Raw genomic sequence first — 25,208 nt, forward strand, 5'->3', positions numbered from 1 at the left:
AAAACATTCTAAAGCGGGCATCGTCTATATATATGGAGACTAGCTTTACTACCCGGCTTCGCCCGGGACTTGGATTCACCACGCCCGACCGCCTTTGTCTCCCCAGTGGCGATGTTCACACACCACACCAATTACTCGTTTGAGGCTGAGTCGACCTAGGGGAGGCCCAGGACCGGTAAATAATCGTCACCGGTGGTGGCCGTGAGCGGGAATCGAACTCGGGTCGCCAGGTTCGTAGCGCAGCGCACTAACCAAGACACTACAATGCTTTACGCTTCCACATGCGCGGGTCACGTGACAGATTTGACGTTACAGCTCACTTGCCGTGTAAAAAATATATGCATTATTGAGCTCCCCCCCAAAAAAAGTGTATTTTCATAATTTTTGCATAGTGTACAGTCTGGAAAGTACCCACATGGCAAATTTCAAGTTTTTTGCATGTCGGGAAGAATGCTAAACATTTTGAACAGACACACATAATCACAACTTTGCCTTTTATATATATATGGAGATATATATTTTTTATTTATTGGAGCTGCTCCCTAAAACAAAAAAAGAGGCCTTGTGGGTTGCAGCCTCTAAAGCCGCTGCGTGAATCCGCGATCACCGCGTGAATCTGCGATCACCGCGTGAATCCGCGATCACCGCGTGAATCCGCGTGAATCCGCGATCACCGCGTGAATCCGCGATCACCGCGTGAATCCGCGATCACCGCGTGAATCCGCGATCACCGCGTGAATCCGCGATCACTGCGTTATCCGTGATCACCGCGTGAATCGTGGTGGCCGCTGATGCGGTCCGCTGGGCCCTCCCCACTGCGGCAGGCGCGGGAGGGGGGGGCACGGGAACGGCGCAGGGGACCCCGGTTCGGGAATTTACACACACACATGTTGCCCACTAGACTTCTGTGTGGGCATCTGTGTGTGAAGTGCTGGACATGTGTGTATCTCCTGGACATGTGTGTGTCTGCTACACATGTGTGTGTCTGCTGGACATGTGTGTGTCTGCTGGACATGTGTGTGTGTCTACTGGACATGTGTTTGTCTACTGGACATGTGTGTGTCTACTGCACGTGTGTGTCTACTGGACGACATCTGTGAACCGCTGGACGTCTGTACAAAACGAGCTTTTTTTTTTTGAAACTCATCGGATTCCTCCAGCGTCAATAAATATTCAGCATTCTGATTCTGGGCTTGGCTTTGCTGGTGGCGGTGGAGGCGACGATGTCAGCGGCGGAGTTGGACGTCTGGTGCCAGGCGAATACGGGGGGGGGTGGGGGAGGCGGGCGCCAAGATCGACCACGACAATTTGCACGCACGCGCGCACCCCTCTATGGAAACCGACGATCCATGTTTGCTCATCCGCACCCGCTCATTTTATACTCATCGCGTGCCAATCACCCTCTGAGCAACAAGTGGCCCAGAGCCATTCTCGTCAGATCGCAGACGCTAAACATGGGGTTGAGCCTGGATAGCGCTCAGGTGGTTGAAAACCACCGTGGATGAAACAGAGGCCCGTGAGTAGATGCTCGGCTCTGTCATGGGCAGCTAAGGGCAGCACAGTGAAAATACAATACAATATTATACTTTACTGTGCTGTTCTGCCTCCTAAAATAGCCCCCCCCCCTCCTTACCGCCATGAACCGCATAGCCCTCATTCAGCAGTAGATTGACAAAGGGGATGTACGGGTGTCGATCAGTCATTGACCTGTATGCAAGTGGAATCAGATGAGAAGTCCACTCAGGTCACGGGAAAATCTCTCTTGGCAAGCTCCTGTGTGGGTACATAAAGTGCCCTCTTATAATCGCTTGCAGCGCGAGTTGCCGCGCATACTAATTGCACTACGATGTTCGCCCTACACGGGATCTTTATTTAAGCCAAGTGAGAGCCCCGGACCAGATGGAATAACTGTGCACATCAAAATTATCGTCATCAGAGAAGCCGGCCCAGCTGTTCACACAAAATTAGCGGACGCGTTTATTAAATGTTTACACAGATATGAGATACCTCAATCGCGGAGTAATGTCTGAATCATCCCACAGTTCAAAAGGGGCCGAGAAAGCTTGATTCGAGGAATTATGGACCCATTTCCCTCCTATCGCACGGATGGAAATTGGTCCGCAGTGGACACAGAGAAGTGAATATGGGACGATTTAGAGGCTAGCCGACCACGTGAGTAGGCTGGATTAAAAAAAAAAGAATGCCATCAATCAGATACTATGAAATACAAAAAAAAAATCTATTTCAAATATCATTGATGCCTGGCTTTTGTAGATTACGAAAAGACGCTTGATTCAGTGGACAACTGACGTGGCCATCCAAGCGCTCACACAATCCGAGGCCATAATAAAACAACGAACAGCAAAAACCAACCAATTTCGAAATGTTCAGAACCGTTCGTAGAAATATTAAATGGTGCAACGACACCGAGGTTGCATGGAAATCCTGGCAATATAATCAGGAGGGGGAGTCGGACAAGGTAGCACACGTTCCCGACGGGGATAATTGCAGAAACACTCTAAGATATTTACGAGAGAGAGACAAAGATTGGATTACAAAAATGAACCGCCCTAGTGGATGGCAGCGATGGAGTGGTGACATCGGTTTGCTCGCATGCAGTGGGGGGGGGGGGGGGGGTGAGGCAGCCCATTGTTTTATCGCAGGACTGACCTATGGGATAGCGTGGGGGAGGCCTTCATCCAGCAGTGGATTGAACCATGGCTGGTGATAATGGTGACGATCAACAGACGCAGTGGTTCTTACCCTTGACTGCAACCTTGTGCGCCCACCCCCCCCCCCCCTTTCGTTCTCAATCATTAAAACATGTATAATGTTAACAGATAAATAGGGTTTGATTAAACAAATTAGTTGTACTTACGTGTCCGTGCTTAATTTGTGTTTCGATGATTTATCTTCCAAAAAAAAAATGTGGCCACGTCTCGCACCCCCCATCTCGCACCCCCCCCCCCCCCATCCAATATAGCAAACTAACGTGCGGCATTCGGCGCCAAAGAGAGATGGCTTACTTGCAGAGTCTGTATGTGACCGACACATGTTTCACTTTGTGGATTAACTTCGCGATTCATTTTACAACATTACCATTATTATTCGGCTTGTTTTAACGATACGCTGTGAGGATTCGCTTGCGTGGATGCAATGTTAGTTAAGAATGCAATGTAAGTTAAAAATGAAATGAATGCCCGCAGTCACATTGCGTATGACTATCACGGCAACGAAGACGATGATCACTTGCTAAAGCTTCATCGCTCCACGCTGGCACGGCGAGAACGATGACTCTTCATCGCACGAAGGGCACACGCGAGGATGAGGCAAATTGCCACTAATCTTTTTAATATTACGTGCTAGTTCCTATTAACAGTCTGATAAAATCTAATCACCGTGCAGTGATGAGGCTTACAATCGTCGTTAACATCGGCGCGACTATCAACTCAATTACGAGCGTTGTCTCTCTGCGCGTGCATTTTTGGCCTCTCGACATCACCTTTCAATCTCTCAGCATTAACTTGTCCGCCGTAACATTTGACGGTAGATTCTACCGGTTTTGTAAAACCTAAAACAATCAGATGTATTATAAAAAAAAAGTGTCAGTTTTGTTGCCAGATAGAAGGGTAAAAAACCAATTATCATATTTTGCTACTGGCAAATGAGGTTCCAATGGTGGAATAAGATGTATGTTTCCTCTGCCGCGGAATGAGTTGAAGAGACACACATCTGCTTGCCGAGTTTGACTTCTATATTTGGGGGGTGGAGGGGCGGGTATGGGGTTCGCTTTGGCCCCTCACTTTAGGAATGCGTGGGTGCATGTCACTGATGAATTTATTTCAATCTTAATTGTTAACTACTGAAAATAATATTCTTGGTTCTTTCGGTAAAGTCATGTAGAAGGGAAACAATAAAATAATAAAAATATAAAACAATAAAATAATAAAAATATAAAACAATAAAATTATCTTTTTTTTATTATTTTATTGTTTCCCTTCTACGTGACTTTACCGAAAGAACCAAGAATATGAATCCCCGCAGTCACGAAAGCTTTAAATCTAAATTTACTGAAAATAAATGAATAAAGGTGTCCCCCCCCCACCGCAAACTCTGCCCATGCCACACGGCTAAACAATGTAAAGGTACAGCCCTCTAATTACCGGTTTCGGGGTCACTGCTGGCAAGAGGGCCTTCACACGAGGAAGCCCTCGAGAGGGCCTCCTTCTCGTGGGAATTCTGGCCCGCTCTTCCCCGCTCGCCAGATGCGTCGCACAAAGAGGTGGACGTTAGCCACGCTTTACACCACCGCAAGGGACGTGCTGATCGTTGACTCGCTGTGGTTTGCCCATTTATACCGTTGGGTGGGACAGAGTTAGGGGGGGGGGAGGATTTTAGTAAAAACATAAATACAAATTCCCGTTGTTTTAACTGCTGCCGCCGGGAGATGGAGTCGACTCGGCAACATCCGGATTGCAAATCCGGTGCGCTGCTAATCACCGCACCAGGGAAGCATCCCTGCGGCATTTCTCCTTCAGGAAGATGGTGGCAAAGTTGGGCCCAAGATGCAAATTCCTTCCCGTCCTTAAATAATAATTTCAACTTACAACACGCAAAGGACTGTACGTTTGTATGTTGAACTTCTTTCGCACCATACGCAGCCAACTGTGCTAATCGGATGGTGCGGGGGAAGGACAAAAAAACATCGGAGGTGGGAGGGAAGGACATTGGCTCACTGTCAAAGAGGAATCAACAGCCAAGCAGAAAATGCATCCAGGCGGTGAGCCAGCTACGCAGTTCCCTTTATGTCAAGATGATTACAGCCAATTAATGAGTGTTAATGCGTGTGGGAGGACACGAGTGCGCCCGGAAAAAACGTGCGTGTGCGAGGGGGTAACGCTCTATCCCACACAGATGGAACAGGTGGGGGGGGGGGTCCACATTTGTTGTTCCGCATTCTCCGAGCGAGCCAGGGTACGCACGGCTCCTCCTGTGTGGTCCACCAACCCTCGCCTCCACAATGAAACCAAACTATTACATTTTGTTTTATTTTATCAGGCTATATATATATCGCCATTTTTTTCAGAAGCGACCTGGCCACAAATGATAGCATCAACGAAGTGGCTTATCACGTGGACATTTATCGCGGCAGGCAAATTACTCTAAAGGCTGGATTGCAGGCCACGTGCGTGGCACCACCACGATGTAGCGAGTGTCACAGGCACCGTAAGTAGTGGCGGCAGAAACGCCATCCCTGTGCAAAACGCCAAGCAGCAGCAATAGACGCTCGCCGACCCGATTGGAAAAAAAGTCCAGCGACTTAATGAGACAAAGGGACCAGAAAGAAATTGATAATGAACGAAGCACCTCCTCTGATGCCGGGAGGGGTCGTGAACTTCACAGCGGTGGCCTCTGTTTCATGTTGCTAAAACTTTGATACGATTCTGTTCTCGGGCACAAACGCAGCCGTTTAAAAAGCTGCGAGTAATCCCACGCGTCCCCGGAGCAGAGCTTTTGAAAATGTGCAACATTCACCGCTGCAATTCTGGCGTGTGGCACACGCGACGGCGGCGGCGACGGATTGAAAAAATAAAAACGAGAAATTAAATCTGCTTTCTCCTGTGCGCACCGCTGAGCAGCCACTGACGAGATGGGCTCAGACGGAGACGCGGTTTTCACAGAAGCTCAGCTCTTAAAGGCCACGCCATTTCCCCGTTATTTGTTGTTTCTTTAACTTTGCGACCAACTGTTGCTTTAATCAATTTCACTTTCCGTTTCGTTGTCGTTATGCTTGAACGCGGGGGGCACGTCTTAGCCGCGGTGTCGTGGTTAGCGCGCCGGGCTTGAGATCTGGTGGTCGCCTGGTTCGATTCGATCGTAAGCCACAGCAGTTTAATGTAGAAACTTGGGCAAGTTTCTTAAGATGGCGCCGACGCCTACGTCCACCCATAAATATTATGTACATCAGTACACCAAATTCTAGATTTGAAGTTTTCGTGACTGCAAGAATTCACTCTTTGGTTCTTTCGGTAAAGTCACGTAGGTAAAAAAATAAAAAAATAAAAATTACGACGTTTCGGAGGCAACACAAGCTACCTTCGTCAGGTGGAACCGTCACAGCAAAATTACTGTATCAAGTGAACTGTATAAAGTGAACTTGATACAGTAATATATAGTTATTCTTCAGAAGCGACCTGGCGATCACAAACGATAGCTCAACGAAGTGGCTTATCATGTGGACACTTACAGCAGCCAAATATTCGAAACGCACGTTTCTTAATGTGGCGGTGAAAAAAACCGGAGGACCTGGAGAAACATCCACGCGACCACGGGGAGAGAGACATGCAAACTCCAAATACACAAGCGTCAGGGTCGGTATCGAACCCACGACTTCCTGTATACCAGGCGAAGTAGTTGACATCTCGCCACCGTGGCACCCCGAGACAGAATGAGTCCTGCTCTCCGTTCGTTTTTTTTTTTTTCAAACATCAGCACCCTCTCGCGCTTTAATGTCTCATGGACACCGCGACCTCCCCACGGTCTTGATGCCAGCAATAGCCCTCCAGCGGCGGCGATCAAAGCGAGCGGTTGAGTCGGCGCGACTCCCGCTGCTCGAGAAAGACAAGAGAGACACGAGTCCGCCTCTCCGGCTCAGCCGGGTGCCGCTCGCATCTCCGCGGCCTTCGGCGGAAGGTGTCGCTCACCCCGCGGCTTAATTTCAGCCGGGTCCTTTGTGCATTGCCACGCACGGCACCACTTGCACCAACCACATCACGTTGATACCCCAGTGCCGTCCATAGGGAGGTTCGGGGCCAGAGGCAAATCGCGTCGTGTGGGCCCCCCCTCCCCACCCTCTCGACGTCTTCAAACTAAACAGGACCTATTACATCTGACCCCGTGACATTAAAGCGCGCGCGCCCCCCCCCCCCCTCCCTCAGCCACCCAAAACGCGGGGCCCGGGGCAGTCGCCCCAATTCGCCGTACCGTTTTGGGACCGCAGCAGTCGCCATAACTCTCGCTTTGACTCCTGCCACGACAGCAGTACTTGTCACGCGCCACCTACTCCGGTCTGACTACCAGTGAGGCGGGAAATATTCGGTGAGAAATTCAGCCCTGGATGCGCTGGTGGTGGGGGGGCGATGGGTTTGGTGGGAAGAACCCGCCGGTAAATCACGCGGCGACCCCCGGCTGATGAGCCTCGTCCTTGGCGGTGCCGTTCACAGCGCCAGCTCAGGCGATGAATCGCAGGCCTCGTCTCGTTTCCCGTGGGGGGAGCGCGCGAGGACAGGACGGGGTCGTGGAGTGACGGGGACGGCGATTCTGACCACCGGCGCAGTCAACGGACTCACCGCGCCCGGCTGGCCAGGGAAACAGAATCAGAATATTTTTTTATACTGGAGGGGGAAGCCGATGAGCTGCAGAGCCCTTTGTCACAGACGTCCAGAACGTTGCAACAACAACGCGATACAAAAACACGACGGGCAACAGCCACAGCCACGTGATCGCTACTCCCAACGGGCCCGAGGCGTAAATTAACATCGCATCGGCACAGCGTGTTTAAAGCCACTTCCTAATACACATGTAGAAAAAAAAGAACAATCTGTGCTTGCAAATTTGGAATCGCGTGTCCTTATCTGTGTGTGTGTCTGTTCACATGCGGAATGCATTGACGCGTTTTTTTGCAGGCAAATGCACTGGGTAATGGTATGCGGAGTTCGCGGTGTTGGATTTGGTCGTGTTGGATTTTACGAGGGAGATCTCGGAGGCGTCGGGATGTTCAACGGTCTCGCGTGTTCACGCTCTCACGTGTTCGCGTGTTCGCGCTCTCACGTGTCCGCGTGTTCACGATCTCGCGTGTTGGGGCTTCTGTTTCTGGGACGAGCGTCCCTTTTCTCTGCATATCCCGCATCGTCATCGTCGTCTGTTTTCCGCGCGTCTATTTCACATTAGGACATGGAATTTTACGAACCCTGTTGTCACCACTTGATAGTCATAATTTGAGAGTAACCAAAAAAAAAACGATGAAACCCAAGTTCTCATGCTTAGAATTTAACAACGTTCAAAAATGTTTTTTTGTAATTTTCAAAGCATCTGGCAAAACATGTCTTTTTTTGGTAATTTCAAACCAAAACGTACAAGTTCAGAATTGCAAAGAAAACGGTGTGTATTTTACTGAAGATGTTCAAATCAAACGTCATTTGGTTCAAACTGTTGCAAGCCAATTTTACATTAACATTTTAACGGCGAAAAGTTTTACATTTCTTCGCGAGTATGTGTAATACATTCTATGCATCTTCTTGGTTCTTTCGGTAAAGTCACGTAGAAGGGAAGTAATAAAATAATAAAAATAAAACATAATAAAATAATATATCTTATATAATAAAATAATATGCAGTCATTACTGGTGGTGTAGGGGTTTGTGCGCTCTGTACTATGAGGCCCAGGAACCTGAGTTCAATGTCTGGCCATGACTTATGTGAAGTGGCGAGCGCTATCTGAACCAGTACTGCCCCTCTCACCCATCCGCAGTGTCCAGCAACGGTGGCGTAGCATTGGAAGGCTTCCATCCAGCAGTGGATTGACAAAGGGCTTTAATTTATATGAATTTATATAGATGTAGAAAGCCCTTTTCGTTCATTTTAGCCAGAATATTACGGTCCAATTCATTATGAATTTCTGCTAATGTAAGAAACACACGCGTATGAGAGAGACAAGCAAACGCACTCCGCCGCGTACGTATGTTCAACTCCTTTTGCACGCAGTCAACCGTGTGGGGGAAGGACAACTAACTGAACACAAAAAGCAGTTCTAAACAAATGAGTTGTCAATCTAGACGATTTAAAAGCGCATAGCTCCAGTGGCTTCCTAATATCGAAAGGAAGAGCGTTCAATACGGCCGCAGAAGTGCATCTGAAAGCGCGCGATGCAGTGACCGTCTTTGTTCGATATGTGTGTATATATAAATATATATGAGTGTATATAAATATGTCTGCGTGTGTATTTATGCAAGCGGCACGACAGCAATTTTGTAAACCCGATGACTCCTCGCGCAGCATAACAGGCTCGCAGGAAGGACGGACGCTGCGTTCCCAATTATTTTGTTTCCTGGACCAGAATCGCTGCGAAAAATGAACCCATGACCCGTGACGCGTCGCTGGGCTCTGCTGCACCCCCACCCCACCCCCCGCAGGGACAGCTCGGATGATGGGGGGCGGGGGCGGTGGTGGGGGGCTCCCTCCCATATTTTGTTTGTTCTATGTGCGACGCGCGAAGGATGATCAACAACGCGACAGCAGACAATAGGTACGGCGGCAAGTGATCTGTAAATTGAACGCATGGATTATGCATTGCATTGGTCACTTAAACACGGCATGCATACGTTCGTAGTCAATTCCAGACATTCTCAATCCGCCAATGGATGAAAGCCTTCCCTAGGCCACATCGGCCATTATGGAATATTTTTTTCTACCATACTTCACCACGCTGGTCAGCGCGGGGTTGGCGGTGGAGGGGGGGCAGGATCGGTTATGATGCCACTTGCCACTGATGTCGGATGTTGGTTGTGGCCGAGGATCGTACCCGGGTCACCGATTTCATAGCACAGTGTACTAACCACCGTAATATGGGAAAATGAATGGTGCTTTCTTGCATTCGTACAGACAATTGGTGTATTTGCTGTACTTGTTTAAATTTCATGGGGTATAATATAAATGTCTACAATACAGCTGCATGTGCTTGTGAATGGCCTGGTGAGTAACCGATTTAAATTCGAACAATGTTTTACTAGGGCTCAACATGTCATCTATTGTCTTAATTAAAACATGTGAAGTATGGTCAAATAAACCCCAAGATCCGCATGGCATAGGGAGGCCCTCATTCAAGTGATTTGACAAAAATTGGAATGTAAAATTTCTATAAATTTTGACCTTCAAAAATTACTACTCTAGCCATAGAGCAGGGTCAGCCTAAAGTTCCACATTGTGCTGACTCTCATGCAGGCTAAACATTTACATTTATACAATCCCCGTACATTAACCTGCAATTCACTTCCCGTGGAGTGTGACGATGCAACTGATATAAAGCCATTTAACAAGTTATTTATTATACAGCCGAGGGACGTTGGTGGCAGAAGCGATGCCGAGTTTATGGTGGCTTTAAGGGCCAATATCCACCCTTACGATCGCTTCGACGTACGGTATTTATACGCTTTACAACTTGCTCCCACCCAAAGGAGGACATTCAGAAAAACATATATTTTAGAACCTCTTTCGAATGGAAACACGGCCGGAAGTGGCGCGCGGGGAGCTGTACAGAGCAAACTCTGCAGCGCTGACTATTTTTTCGTGTAAGCATGATTTGTCGAGCCTTGGCACACACACTCTCTGCCACCCGGTACTGATGTAATCACCTTCCGCCGTCGCATTAATCAAGCGCGCACGCTCACTCGCGCGCACGCACGCGTGCATGCATTGTGACCAAGGAAAATAAAAACACAGCAGTACGTGCACTGGTCTCCCTTCTGTTTATCCGCGCAGGCGATTGGGACGAGCGCTGCTGTACATGTGCACACCGTGTGGCCAGCACCACCATGTCCAGCCCCACGATCAGTTGCGTGTCACTGATCATTTACCACCGTGTAGAAATTGAGCCCATGTTGAGAACTGAGTGATACTTGAACCGTTACCGGACCTCCCCATAGGTCGACTGAACCATAAGTAAGTACCGAGCGTGGTTTTGTAAACATCAGCACTGGGGGGAGACAAGCGACTGGGCGAAGTGCTGCCCACACCTCTCCTCAAGTGGGCCATCCCAGCCTTAATAGGTGCTCGCTAACAGCACTTGCACCGTTAGTCTATGATGACAGTACGGGAGATCTTCGTTGCATACATATTTACACGCCCACCCAAAACGCGTAACACACACTCGCACGCTGACCACATTTACAACAGCGGCTAACAAAATGCAATTTCCACCAGTTCCCATCATGAATATCACCGCTGTCACTTGAACACAGCGCGCCATAGCAACGCCATATATCTAAATATATATGCAGCGCAGTGCGTATATCTACAGCGCGCATGTAAAACGGCTCGCACGTTCACACGTCGCCCAAGTTTACGATCCGACGGTCAGCGGAGTCGAGGAGAATGTCGGGTTAAAGGATCGGCTCCTGCCAAACCCTCGCCGGGAGTGGGAGCTCTCACGGCCAAACAGACATCTTTCGCCGGGCATTACGGGATGCCCAGAGTGGCTATCATTATTATTATTATTGAAAACAGCTCCCCCCACCCCCACCCCCCCTGCAGCCTCAAACGGCTTGTACAATGGCAGGTAATCTATAAATGGGAGATTTTTTGTATTTTTTTTAACCCACCGACAAAGCCCTATTAAATTAAACAGAATCTCAAACCGCCGGAGCTGTGAATGGTGAGCGGTCGTGCGATGTGTGTGGGTGGGCGTGGGTTGGGGGTTGGCGGTTGGGTCCCTGGCTCTCGGTTGTCACCTCGAGCCGTTTGGGCTGTAATTGATCGCTCGATATTTGAACGCGCACTGGACAGCCACCCTGGATTCCCAAGCAACAGCGAGCGGCTTGCTAATTAATCACCGACACCCAGAGCCCGCGAGTTTCACGTACGATGATAATAATAATAATAAGAAAGATTGAATAAATTGGCATGGATTTCTCACTTGCGCTATGGTTTGTGCGGCTGGAATGGATGCATTGATGGGGGGAGGGGGGGGATATTGCTTATGAGACAGAGCCACCGCATTAGGGTCGCGCGTCAGCCTCGCCGTAAAATATTGGGTGGCGGAAAAGCGTTGGCGTGACCAAAGCAGGACAGAACAAACAAAAAATCGCACCGCTCAAATTCCACGCCGCTGAGAGACGGCCTGACATGTATTGGCTTGTGCCCGAGGTATACGGGCATACTTTGAAATCCGTGGGCAGGTGAGAATGATGTCACTCTGTGGGTGCTTGGTAGACCCGGCACGCATACATATTCTGAGCGAGATCGTTCCGCTCGGCATTGCCGATGTTGATACTGTCCCTGTGTGAACCTCGGGCATTAAAGCGGCACCTCAAGAGATCCCAAAGGTAGCTTAGTCTGGTACACGTGGGCACGTGGGTTTACATGCCAGTGTGCTAGATTAACTGAATGGAGAGGAGAGTTACTCAGAATTAAGGCTGAAGCCCCAGGAATGCCACGGATGTCTTCTTAGTCTGGCTCCCTCAACCTCAGATAATAAAGCATCATAAGAATCCTAAACGTACATTTTTTTGGCTCTGTGCATTACTGCATCCCTTAATATATTCACACACACGTTATGCAAGTATCTTATTTATAGATAGAACATAAACACGAATCAAATGAATACGTGACCATGGTAATAAAAACGATGATGACTGCTGTTCATCGTGACAATCCGTTAACGTACTGGCAGCAGACGCAAGTTGCGAACGTAGAGTGTCTGGTGCCAGCAGTGGGAATGTGGTTACAATCTTTAAGGGGCGGTCAAAGTGGTTTACTAAAGATTATCATGCGGTTTATATGGGTTTTTATCCGAATAAATATATCAGCTTAAGTATAATAAAACAAATTTTGCTGGATTCAGGGTCCAAATTGTACACATTTTAGAATTACTCGAACATTACTCAATTGAGATCATACATAGCAATCATTGTCTCCCACCCCCCCTACTAGCAGACTAATGCTCCAGGTGACTCTTGCAAATGAGACTACCCTAGTCTCGTGAGTTCTCACCTGGTTTGACAAAATCAAATTGAAACTGGAACCACGTTCGACATGGCAAGGCGAGGCCTTCATCCAGCAATAGATTGAGAAATGTCCGTACATTATTAACCAGAGGCAGACATCGCCGAACGCGGGGGTTACGTTCCTGGAAAATGCCGTGTTGGGCAAAACTGCGTTCGACAATTAATATAGCTGATGGGAAAATAGGGTTGCGTTTCTAGGTCCGAAATGATCACCCCCTCCATATTTATTTCACCAATTCTACAAGATGCCCACCCTTATCATTGTACTAGCGGAGGCTGAAGTCGCTCTCCAATTCTTGTGTGTGCGTACACTGTATGTTTTTATTTCGACTCAACACACAACCGTTCGTCTCCATGACTCTTCACGAAACGCGGCATTCACGTCCGGCACTCACCCCCTGACACTGTCACTTGAACGTCCAAGGTTCTCGCCGTCTTGGCGTCCGTCTGGCTGACGTCAACAACGAGTGGATGGCTGAATGCACGCGGTAAGGTGTTAGCATTTGCGTTGTGCTGTTGTGCGCAGTTGAGTGTGTTACATCATCACAAACACACGCACACACAAAAACCACACACACACAAAATATACTTTGGTAAATAAATGGTACTCACGGTCGGTGCATTCACACTTTCCAACTGATGCAGCACTCTCAGTGAAATACTTTTCGACGCGGAGATGAGAATCTGAGCAGCGTCATACCGAGCCGAAGAAGCAGCACCCCCGTGCTCCGGAAAGCAGACTTCCATTACGTAAAAAAAAGTGTACAGCCGAAACACGCGTTCGATAAAGCAGTGTCGGGCTAGGTTTTCCAGTATCGTTATGACTATTTAAATCACAATTACAATATTTAAATACCAAATCTGCTTGTACTAAGTATATTCTGAACTAAAGTAAACAAGCGTGAGACTGTGCACCACCGTCAGCTCCCGGCTCTCAAAACTCTTTCAAACTTTCACACCGCACGCGTGAATACATTGTGTGCTGCGCCTGTTTAAGGAGGCACTGTCACTCCCGACAGCTCAATGTGGCAGAGCCAGACGGCCAAGCCGTGGAGACGGGAGGCAGACCAACTGACGGGTTATTAAGAAATCATCCCGCTTTTCCAAAAAAAATATCAACGTCGCTTTCAACTTTGCATGTATTTCTCTCCTTCTCCTACCAATTATATTTCCATGCCGAGTATACGATCACCTGAAAGCTAAGCAGATTTTGAGCCTGGCTAGTGGTCGGACTAGCCAAGCTAGTCACACAGAGGCAGTATCAAGAGCGGCTAGTTTAGGAAGCCACTGGAGCCGCGCACTTTTGAATCTCAATTGAAACTAATTTCTTTAAAACTGCTGTTTGTGTTTATTTTAGTTTGTTTTCTTCCCATCCCCCCCCCGCACCTCCGATTAGCACGGTTGGCTACGTACGGTGCGAAAGAAGTTCAACGTACATGGAAGTGCAAGCTCCTCCACCTCCCACACTTCATGATCCTGCGTCAAAATTGTTCCAAGCCTTCACCATCCCGCACTAACCCGACGTGGGAATTGCCGGTCAACAAAAAACCTTCAAGAGCCGCGCGGCGTGGCAAGGCCCTCGCCAAGCAGTGGATTGACAAAGAAGGGCCGCACGTGTACACCTATAGACCGATTAGTAAAAACACAAGGGACGGGGAGGCCAGAAGAGACGGAGTGTGATCTGCTCGTAGGCCACCGGTGTAAACAAAAACAAAAAATCACCCAGTGGTCATTCATATCGAATTGGAACAAAACGCAAGCAGGTGGACGGTGACAACGAGCAAGGAGACTGGGCAGGGTAGGGGGATTCGCGAGCAGCCGTGCTCCGAGTTTTCCCGAGCCTCGTTACAAACGCACGCGAACTCAAAATGTCAAAGTGTGACAAAGTGTTTTTATTTTGCGCGACGGTGACCTTTGTCGAAGCGCCGCATCGCAAGCAGCGACGTATGTGCGGTTCGTGCGCGCAACAAAGTTCAAAGCGGCAAATGCTCCTTTGGAAGTGGGTGGATTGTATTTTTGTCCGACCAATTTAGTCGGGAGATTGTTCTCACGCAGCCCAGGCACTTGCCACCTATATATATAGTCCGGCATCGTCCATTAGTCCACCCGCTGTCTCTTGGTCTCCTGCAAATGGAGGCTGCGCAAAGACACGAGGCGAGGGAGACCATTACGGTGCATTACCCCTAACGAGCGATGAAACTAAATCGCAAAAAAATGAAACGTAAAGCCGTCCGCTTGCAGGTAGCGCGATTATTAAGGTGGAGTAGGGCTCACGTTGATGTACGGCGTGCATTATGCAGATTCATCACGCCCCCCGTGGCTCATTATAGGTAAAAGCGTATACAAGCAGAAACGCCGTTCTCTATCAATAAATAAATAAACATACATCAGCTTGATGGCCTTCCAGGCCAGTATTATCCATCGGTCCCACAGTTTGCTTCCTTAAACAACCGGTGCTGGATAACATTGACAATGTCGCTATTTTGTGGCCTGCACAATATTGTTTCATTTATTCGGCGAGACATAGAACAGACGGCGAGCTTACATCGGATTTCACGGAACGCATTTGTCAATCGTGCGATTTGTTTGAGTTTTTGTTGTTGTTGCTGTTGCTGTTACTGGCAGCGACAACATTTAAGTGCTGTTTGTTGAAGTGAAACCGTGGATCCTGTTTAGGACTTTTGCCAGGTCGGTCGCATGACCACGTAATGCATCAATCGATCGATTGCAATAAATTCTTATGTTTACGATTACGCGAGCACAAGAATCAACAATTTTTTATTTGCCTAAATTGGGCCTGGGGAAGGGGGCAAAGCGGCACTGCAGCGTTCTGAGAACTGTCAGCAACCCACACTCGTGGCCGATGCTACGTGGGAGCAGGTCTTCGTCCAAACAGTGACTCGGGCAAAGGAGTTGTAAATTGTGACGTTACATTTGTACGATGTAGGCAATAGCTTCTCACGACCCCTGCAACCGCTGGAGATTCTGCACGCGCTGGAGTGGTAAAATGAATAAATATCGACTCTGCAATCGAATTGTGACACGCAAACGCTGTGCCAATTCATGCAATCGGTGCGGCGAATAATTTCATGCCTATCGACCATCCGTAGCAAAGGCTGCTCTCATTCTACTCCGCTCGTTTCACGGAGTGAGAGAGAGACGGTGGTGGGGGGGAGTTATTGGACGCAGGCCTACAAGAGACCAAAAATAGAAACCTCCAATTATTGGGTGTCACAGTAGCCCACGCGTGCTTACGCAAGTGCGGACGCACGCGTGGACTTCGGGAAGGCTGCGCAAGTTGACAACATCGGCCATCGCCCTGCTCCCCCCCACCCACCCCCACTTACCCCTTACGCAACCACAAACGGAACGTGACCGACCGCCTTTCCGCGCAAATGTATCGCCCGCCGTTTCCGCCTGGTGAAATAATCGCTCGCGGGCACGGGTGGTCGGTCTGACACCCCCCCCACACACCCACTTCCGCCCCGTGCCGAGTTAATAATTAGCGGAATGGCAGCAAAGTGCGGATGACGATTAATTTAAATTACTGCCCGCGGGTGTCGGCAAAGTGCGGTAAAGAGTGGGGCGTCCAAACCAAGGCAAAAAACCGCACAGGGCTGCCCGAAGCTTTCGTGACTGCAAGGATTCATACTCTTAGGTTTTTCGGTAAAGTCACGTAAGTAAAAAATTTAATTAAAAGTTAATAAAATTAATAATGGAAATAAAATAAAATAATAAATCACGACGTTTCGGAGGCAACACAAGTCTCCGTCATCAGGTGGGACCGTCACAGCTAAATTGACTGCATCACTTGATATTTAGCTGTGACGGTCCCATCTGATGACGGAGACTTGTGCTGCCTCCGAAACTTCGCGATTTATTATTTATTTTATTTATATTATTACTTTTAGTAATTACATTTTTTACCTACGTGACTTTACCGAAAAAACCTAAGAGTACGTATCTCAGTTGCCTTTGCTCGCGCCTCGAATAGTACTGCCCGTGACGTCTTTGCTTGTCCACGGCTTCCCACCACTAACTGCTGCCCGCCACTCAGTGCTGCCTGCCACTCAGTGCTGCCCGCCACTCAGTGCTGCCCGCCACTCAGTGCTGCCCGCCACTCAGTGCTGCCCGCCACTCAGTGCTGCCCGCCACTCAGTGCTGCCCGCCACTCAGTGCTGCCCGCCACTCAGTGCTGCCCCACATTTCACGGCTTCCCACCACTAACTGCTGCCCGCCACCACTCAGTGCTGCCCGCCACTCAGTGCTGCCCGCCACTCAGTGCTGCCCGCCACTCAGTGCTGCCCGCCACTCAGTGCTGCCCGCCACTCAGTGCTGCCCGCCACTCAGTGCTGCCCGCCACTCAGTGCTGCCCGCCACTCAGTGCTGCCCCACATTTCACGGCTTCCCACCACTAACTGCTGCCCGCCACCACTCAGTGCTGCCCGCCACTCAGTGCTGCCCGCCACTCAGTGCTGCCCCAAATTTCACGGCTTCCCACCACTAACTGCTGCCCGCCACCACTCAGTGCTGCCCGCCACTCAGTGCTGCCCGCCACTCAGTGCTGCCCGCCACTCAGTGCTGCCCGCCACTCAGTGCTGCCCGCCACTCAGTGCTGCCCGCCACTCAGTGCTGCCCGCCACTCAGTGCTGCCCGCCACTCAGTGCTGCCCGCCACTCAGTGCTGCCCCACATTTCACGGCTTCCCACCACTAACTGCTGCCCGCCACCACTCAGTGCTGCCCGCCACTCAGTGCTGCCCGCCACTCAGTGCTGCCCGCCACTCAGTGCTGCCCGCCACTCAGTGCTGCCCGCCACTCAGTGCTGCCCGCCACTCAGTGCTGCCCGCCACTCAGTGCTGCCCGCCACTCAGTGCTGCCCCACATTTCACGGCTTCCCACCACTAACTGCTGCCCGCCACCACTCAGTGCTGCCCGCCACTCAGTGCTGCCCGCCACTCAGTGCTGCCCCAAATTTCACGGCTTCCCACCACTAACTGCTGCCCGCCACCACTCAGTGCTGCCCGCCACTCAGTGCTGCCCGCCACTCAGTGCTGCCCGCCACTCAGTGCTGCCCGCCACTCAGTGCTGCCCGCCACTCAGTGCTGCCCGCCACTCAGTGCTGCCCGCCACTCAGTGCTGCCCGCCACTCAGTGCTGCCCGCCACTCAGTGCTGCCCCACATTTCACGGCTTCCCACCACTAACTGCTGCCCGCCACCACTCAGTGCTGCCCGCCACTCAGTGCTGCCCGCCACTCAGTGCTGCCCGCCACTCAGTGCTGCCCGCCACTCAGTGCTGCCCGCCACTCAGTGCTGCCCGCCACTCAGTGCTGCCCGCCACTCAGTGCTGCCCGCCACTCAGTGCTGCCCGCCACTCAGTGCTGCCCGCCACTCAGTGCTGCCCCACATTTCACGGCTTCCCACCACTAACTGCTGCCCGCCACCACTCAGTGCTGCCCGCCACTCAGTGCTGCCCGCCACTCAGTGCTGCCCGCCACTCAGTGCTGCCCGCCACTCAGTGCTGCCCGCCACTCAGTGCTGCCCGCCACTCAGTGCTGCCCGCCACTCAGTGCTGCCCGCCACTCAGTGCTGCCCCACATTTCACGGCTGCGCACCAACTTCGCACGATTCACTTTTGAGTGGAATGTCGCCACTCGGACAATGCGAATGCACGTGTTGTTAAGATACCATTCATTTAAAAATGCACGGATATCTTACGCTGGTACTTTATCTAAACTCTTAAACCGCATTTTGTTTGATGTAATGTTAGCACATTTTTATTGTGTTTTATAGACCGTATGTACTCTTTTTTCTTGTATTTTAATTTATAAAAAAAATAATTTCCGTCAGTTTTTGTGCGCCGACACCTTTGAGACGCGCCACGTGGCGCCGCGCGTTCACTCGGTTTTACTCTCCGATCCTCTCGTCGGTTTCTTGTTTCATATTTTTTGCGCGTTTCTCCTTTCGGGTCGAAAACGACCATTTGTTTCCCCCCTTCCGCCGGGCGGCGCGTAATTTCCTTTTTTTTTTGACCCCACGTCTCACCTGAGAAGAAAAAAGAGCGAGCGAGCGACCAACCAACGCGGCCTCTCAAACGGGCCCCTTCGCTCGACTTTAAGTAAAGGTCACATCTATCCATCTACTTCGGCTTTCATTTTTACCACGCCGTACTCGACGCTGCCAGGGCTTGCTATCCGACGGTCGCAGAGCCCCCATTGCAGTTAGCGCCCTCATCACCACCACCCCCGCAGCCTCCATTCACCTTGCATCGCGGTGTTCTCATCAAAGAAAGCCGAGCGCTGCCGCATCCCGCGTGAGGCTGCCCTGTCGATGCTCGCACTCGAGCTGGAGTTATCAGGGTTCAAGCCCAGATAAAAGCCCCCCCCCCAACCCGATCTTAATTGGTTCTCAAGGAAGGAGGCCCCCGGCCAGTGCCTACCAAACATAACGTCCATAATTCTAAATTGTACAATAATAATGGTGACGACGTTCAGACCTACAGTCAATCCACTGCTGGATGAACGCTGCCCCACGCAATGCCACTCACGCGGGTTGCTTGACCACCACACTTCACTACGCCGGTTCGTGCGGGTTTGTTCGAGTTGCCGCTGATGTTCACGGTGGCAGGCAATGAACCTCAGGTCACCAGGTTGATAGTCCAATCCGATCGCCACTGTGTCACTGCTCCACCACCCTCAATGGTACAAACTTCCAAGATAATTCGTTCGGCACGTGGGGCGAAACGTCGGACATCGTTCTCAAAACAATACGCGGATCGAGCCGAAGAGGCATGGGGGGGGGGGCGTCACGCTCGCAAGTTCCACGTTCACGTGACCCACGACTCGAATGCGGTGAGCAACCCTAGGAGGGGATCGTCCCGAAGGAGACTCCGCCGCTTACCCTCGCGATGCAAACGACGTGACCTCGCGACATCATCCCCCAGGAACGCGTCTCCCCCTGCCCCCCTCCCCCCTTCTTGCTATTCTAATTTGGTGTTTTTGTTGTCGATTGGGATTCTGAAAAGGGTTTTTTTCTTTTCAAAATCGGCTTAAATCGCACAACGAGGTTTTCGTCGCTTCAATTACCGCCAGCTCCATGGGGGAGGGGGGGGGAGTGGGGGATTTGGTGAGTGACTGCGTTAAAGGAAGGCCACCAGCGGTTCACTTCAAATGGGAAACCCAAAGGAAGGCTCTTGCCTATGGGTGTGCCTTTGCCACGTGATATAATGACTATGCAGCGCCCACTCTGGTCGGCACAATTGGAATAACATCTTTTGGGGATTTGTGTGTGTAATATTATACCACTATTACTGGTAGGAACCTCCTGGTTACACCAGCCCACAGGGGATTATTGTGTCCGTCCGTCGTGCAGGGAGGGGCTGGGTGGGGAGGGAAGGGAGGGTGGGGAGGGGCTGGGTGGGGAGGGTGGGGCTGGGTGGGGGGTGGGAGCGGTGGGGCTGGGTGGGGAGGGGCTGGTCACCCCGTGGTGCCCTTATAAAACTCAACGTTTAACCTACTCACGCCGGCTTGTGCCCGCCCTCACAGTCGGGCATATTTGTGGAATACACCACGCCGCCGATGACTCGGGCCATTGACCGAGCAACCCAACGTTCCTACCAGCTCCCTCCGCAGGAATGCGTTCATGCTGTATACCGAGCAGAAGGGATAGCATAGTGATGCCACGAACCTATGTGCTGTAAACACGGCGAGCAGAGTTCAATTCCCAGCCACGGCGATGACATCAACGCCAAGCGACGCTCTCAACGGATCCTGACTTACCCCCGTGTCACCAAAAACCACACTGACCACCAGCAAGGTCAAGTATGGTCAAACGATCCCCATGACCGACACTCTGTGCGTGTTGCGGGGACGCTTTTATTGTACAGAAAATTGGCAATGATCTATTATTATACACTGATCACACTTTTTCTGGCATAAGGTATTCCAACGGTTTCAATGTAATTTTGGGGTGCTGATTCCAAATCTGGCATCAGTTTTTGTCTATCACATCAGGTTTTTGAGATATCAAATATTGCATTTTCAATCAAAACTGCAGAAGAAAAATATTAAATAAATGTGGATATCTACATAAAATTATATTATAAACACACTATCCTAAAAATACAGCACCATATTTTAACACTAAAGCAGTCACTGACTCGCAACAACTTGCAATCATAAGTGACAGAGTTAATTTCGGGTAAAATCAATGAAAATTGGGTATGCCGATAACATACAAATTAGATGTGATAGAGCAAATCTGAGATCAGATTTGGAATCAGCACCATGAAATTAGTCTAAAACAGTTGCAAAAGTCCAGCCCAGAAAAAAAATTTTTGTTGTTGTTGACCAGTGTTATTATTGTTGTTGTGATAAATAAACGCATGCATACAAACACACGTACCAGGTTGCACTGCTCACATATGCAAGTTGTAAATATGTAGGGGGCGAATAAAATATATTTTCGACAACTACACCAAAATACCCCTCAGACATTGAATCACCATTAACAGCCACGGTCAATCCACCGCTGGATGAATTCCTTCCATCATCTCCCTCCGTCTTATTTCGAAGCATAACCAATTATATCATGAAATAAATGCACCGATGTAGTAATGGGCTCACTGTGAGATTAGTTATTTTCTCAAATGAATCGCGATCAATGTACACTACCGACAAGATCGCAGTTGTTAAGCTGCCGGTGGGAGACAAATTAAATTCCACGTAACGGAGTCGCCGACATAATTCAATTTCGTTCCGCGGGAGAAATCGTATGAATTATATATAAACAAAATAAGGGTACAAGTTTGCGTGAATTAAAATCCATCGCAGTGAACCGAGTTATTACCTTAAAAGAACACAAATCCAGAGAGAGGGACCTCCCCTCCTCCTCCTCGTATAACATAGCGCTATACATCGTAGCGTCGTGACCCGTCGCTACAGGACATGTGTGAAAAAGAGCTTCATAGCTCATCGGATTCCTCCAGTATGAATACACATTTTGATTCTGTTGCCTGCACTGCCGCGGCGTGGAGCAGCTGTGGGGGGTGATGACCCACGTGGACGATGAGCAGGTAGCCGGGTCACCATGATGGTGCCAGCGCTCACACGGCACCACTGAGAACCTGGGTTCGAATCCGAGTTGCAGTCACCCGTAGCCCGTAATGAAACCGGGCTCTCAAGCGTATCGAATCGATGGTCTTGGTTTGGTAATGACTGATTACACACCACACACACACACAAAACAACAATAATTAAACTTGGGTTTTCACTTCATTTGGCGGATTCACATTCCGAGGCTGCAATTTTAACCAGCAACGTTTCCGGGACATTAAAATGTGCGGTCCTCGTGTGGGTAAGAGAGCCTTACTGAAGCGACTTCACAAGTAGTTTGAATGAACGCGGATAACCGGACAATGACCACTCCTCTAAACCTCGAAATTGTCTCAACCAATCCAGAGGCAGCATGCCCCACTTCCATGCGGATTAAAAAATATAAAATACTTTCTCTGTAGCCTCGATCGGGGAACCTGGGAATTAAGAACGAGACCCAACGATCAAAATCATCGCACATGATTATCTTGGCTGCTGCTGCGACTGGCTTCGTGTCAGCTGCCTTGGTGGTGGTGGGGTCGGGGGGGGGCATAAAAAATACGGCTCGTTTCCCGCTACCCACTGACGCTGTAGTATCAGGATTCTCATTAAAATGTCAGCAATGTCGACCAAATTACTGCCCATTGCGCAACGCAAGGCGGGCATCTGCGCTCGGGGCATTTTAATGGACGCGGGCGGAGTGGGGGGGTGGGGATGATTGCCCAGCCGTACGCGCTGCCAACGTGGCGAGCTAATTAGGGTGTGGTGCGGTGCGATGGGGCGACGGGGGCTGTCTGGAGAGGGTCACTTTCCCGCGGAATAAGTGCTTTTCTTTTCGGCGGAGCGGGCAGACGTCGAGACGGCGAGGCGTGGCAATTGGGGGGTTCTCGTGCCGGCGGCGCGATAAACGAGGGGCGCGCCGCTCGCCCACTCAACCCCGCGTCCCACGTGCTCCGGATGCCTCCCGACAACGCCACGGCGGACGCGTGGAGATTCGCAGGGATGAGGCTCGTGCGATTGAAATCTACGCATCGCCTGGCGCGTGCGTATCGTAAATTCGGACGAAGCTTGTCGTCCAATTTACGATTGTTTAGTCGTGGACGGTCCATGCCTTTGCGGACGAGGGATGGACAAGACTCGGACAAGGGGTGGAAGACCGCGCGATAAGGAAACAGGAAGCAGAGGAAGGAATTGGAAGGGATGGCGAAATGAAATCAATGAGTTCGGAGGCCAACACTGGACGGCAATAGCTCAAAAAAGGGAGAAAATTCTCTTCACAGGCTGGCCACAACAACAACAAAGAACGTTGCGGACACGTGGTCTTGCGGCAAAGCCGAGATGAGAGTGGTAATAATTCTGCGTGAATGGCACGTGCTTGATTCAACCATAATCGTTGCATGTATTATCTGCATTTCAAACAATTGGATGCAATGAGCAATTCAGCATGTGAGATTACGTGATGGTTAATTACTCGAATTAAGCTTCGAGGTGTCTCATTACTCTTGCTTCTTTCCCTTCGCACTTTAGAATTCTCCCCCCCCCCGCCACCCTTCCAGCCGCCTCCCGCATCGTCTCGAAGCTATTTTAATGATCCCTCTCAATTCAAGCAACGCACTCAACTCTTCATCTCCACACCTGCAAACGTAATCATTGTTACCGGCTGCGCGTAGTTTGACCCCTTTGGGCCTGTGCTCAACAAACTCAAGGATTATGGTGGGGGGGTTGTTAAAACCTGACCGCACTCTTGCCGAAATCCGACAGGTAACTTTCTTTCAGATGGAAAAACTGAGATAAAGAAAACTAAAACTCCGTGGTTGTAATGATTCCACAGCCGATTGGATTTCGTCCGCGTACGAACACAATCAGTCACTCGGCTTGCTCTACGCTTCTTGTAACGGTATGATGATGGCTCTCATTTGCAATTCAGTGGTAATGAGTTTTCGCCAAATTCCAATGCATAAAACTTGAGACCGCAGAGGGATGTGGATATGAAACAAAAATGCAAACGGGGGGGGGGGGGGATAGATTAAAACCAAACACAAAGAGAAATTCCTGCGAAAGGGAGTTTGCGCTCACTCGGCCTGAATCTCGTTTCGGTTTCGCTGTTGCAGCCCGGGGACAGGCGACCACAAAATATATATTTGTGTAACAGGCGATGTTTTTGGCAATGGCTCCTCTTCGTTGTACATCAAATATCTGTTACGTGTTTTATTTTATTTTAAGGCTACTGTCTTGTTAATGACGAATGTGTTGATTTATGTTGTGTTAACTGTGCTCTTGCAACGCAGCAGCAGCAGCATCGCCACATCGTTTGTTAAAACGGCAAAGAATATCCGGGCAGTGGCCATCTCCGATAGCTGCCACAATCCTTCGGGGAATTCCACAGACATTGTATTCCTAATTGTTCGTTTGGAATTCTCGCAGTGAGCATTGCATCACCCCATGCGTTACAGAATAGCCCGTGGAAGGAGGATTCGTAGACCTACTTCTGAGATTCCTTAAAGTGTAATTTTTTTACTTTTTTTGGCCCACACATTAAGGTGGAGGCCTTTGCGACGCCCCCTGCTGCAGGAAAATCTCCTCACATGGCAAATGAAGCCGAAATATAGGATACTCTCAATTATCCGCGTGTGATTTGTATGATTAGCCGATTAACCGTGCACATGAGATTTCCCCAAATGAATAATCCAAAAACAGTTCTACACTGTTATTGTTGGAAACGCGAAGTACAAGTCACGTGCTTAAACTGAACAAATATGTTGCTCCAGATAATCCTAAATCCACGTGATTGCCTCTACAGTACAGTAGTTGGATATCATTACAACAGTGGGTGGAGTTTGATTGCTGTTGATTGGCGTGGCTGCTATCCACATAGTGGACAGTCTTCTGCACGGGAGCAGGGAAGTGCTATTATCACCGAGCACACGCATTGATCGGTCGATCGTTAGTATTCGTTCCTCATCGAAAGAGTAACAATCGAAATCCTCAGTTGTGCTTCCTTTTGAGGGATTTATCCGACAATTTATTTCGTGAGTTTTAATTTACGAAACTGTGCAATGGCAGAGAAATGGAAGCGTCGTGCCGTTTTAAAATTAGTTTTTTTGGCATAGAGATCCGCAGAACATTTATATTTTTGGATTACCCGCAACTTTTAATTACCCGCGGCCGACTTCCCCGTCACTTGCGCGGATAATAATCAAGAGTCGACTGAATTAGCAAAATTTGGAGTTTATCCAAATTAAGTGGAAAAAGTAAAAGTCACGTGAGATTTGTTTGTGCAGTCATTTGTGACTGCGAGGCTGACACCATCACTTCACTACACTCGAGGAACCAGGTTTAA

At 49.6% G+C, this 25,208-nt stretch overlaps 1 protein-coding gene across 1 annotated transcript in view; it reads right to left on the reverse strand.

The window, feature by feature from the left end:
- The window catches only part of LOC144720364 (transmembrane protein 178B-like), a 152,260-nt gene that overhangs the window by 79,412 nt on the left and 47,640 nt on the right, over nt 1-25,208 (reverse strand). The window lies entirely within an intron of this gene.

The sequence above is a fragment of the Lampetra planeri genome, chromosome 8, assembly GCF_965212315.1.
Source record: "Lampetra planeri chromosome 8, kcLamPlan1.2.h2, whole genome shotgun sequence".
NCBI lineage: Eukaryota > Metazoa > Chordata > Hyperoartia > Petromyzontiformes > Petromyzontidae > Lampetra > Lampetra planeri.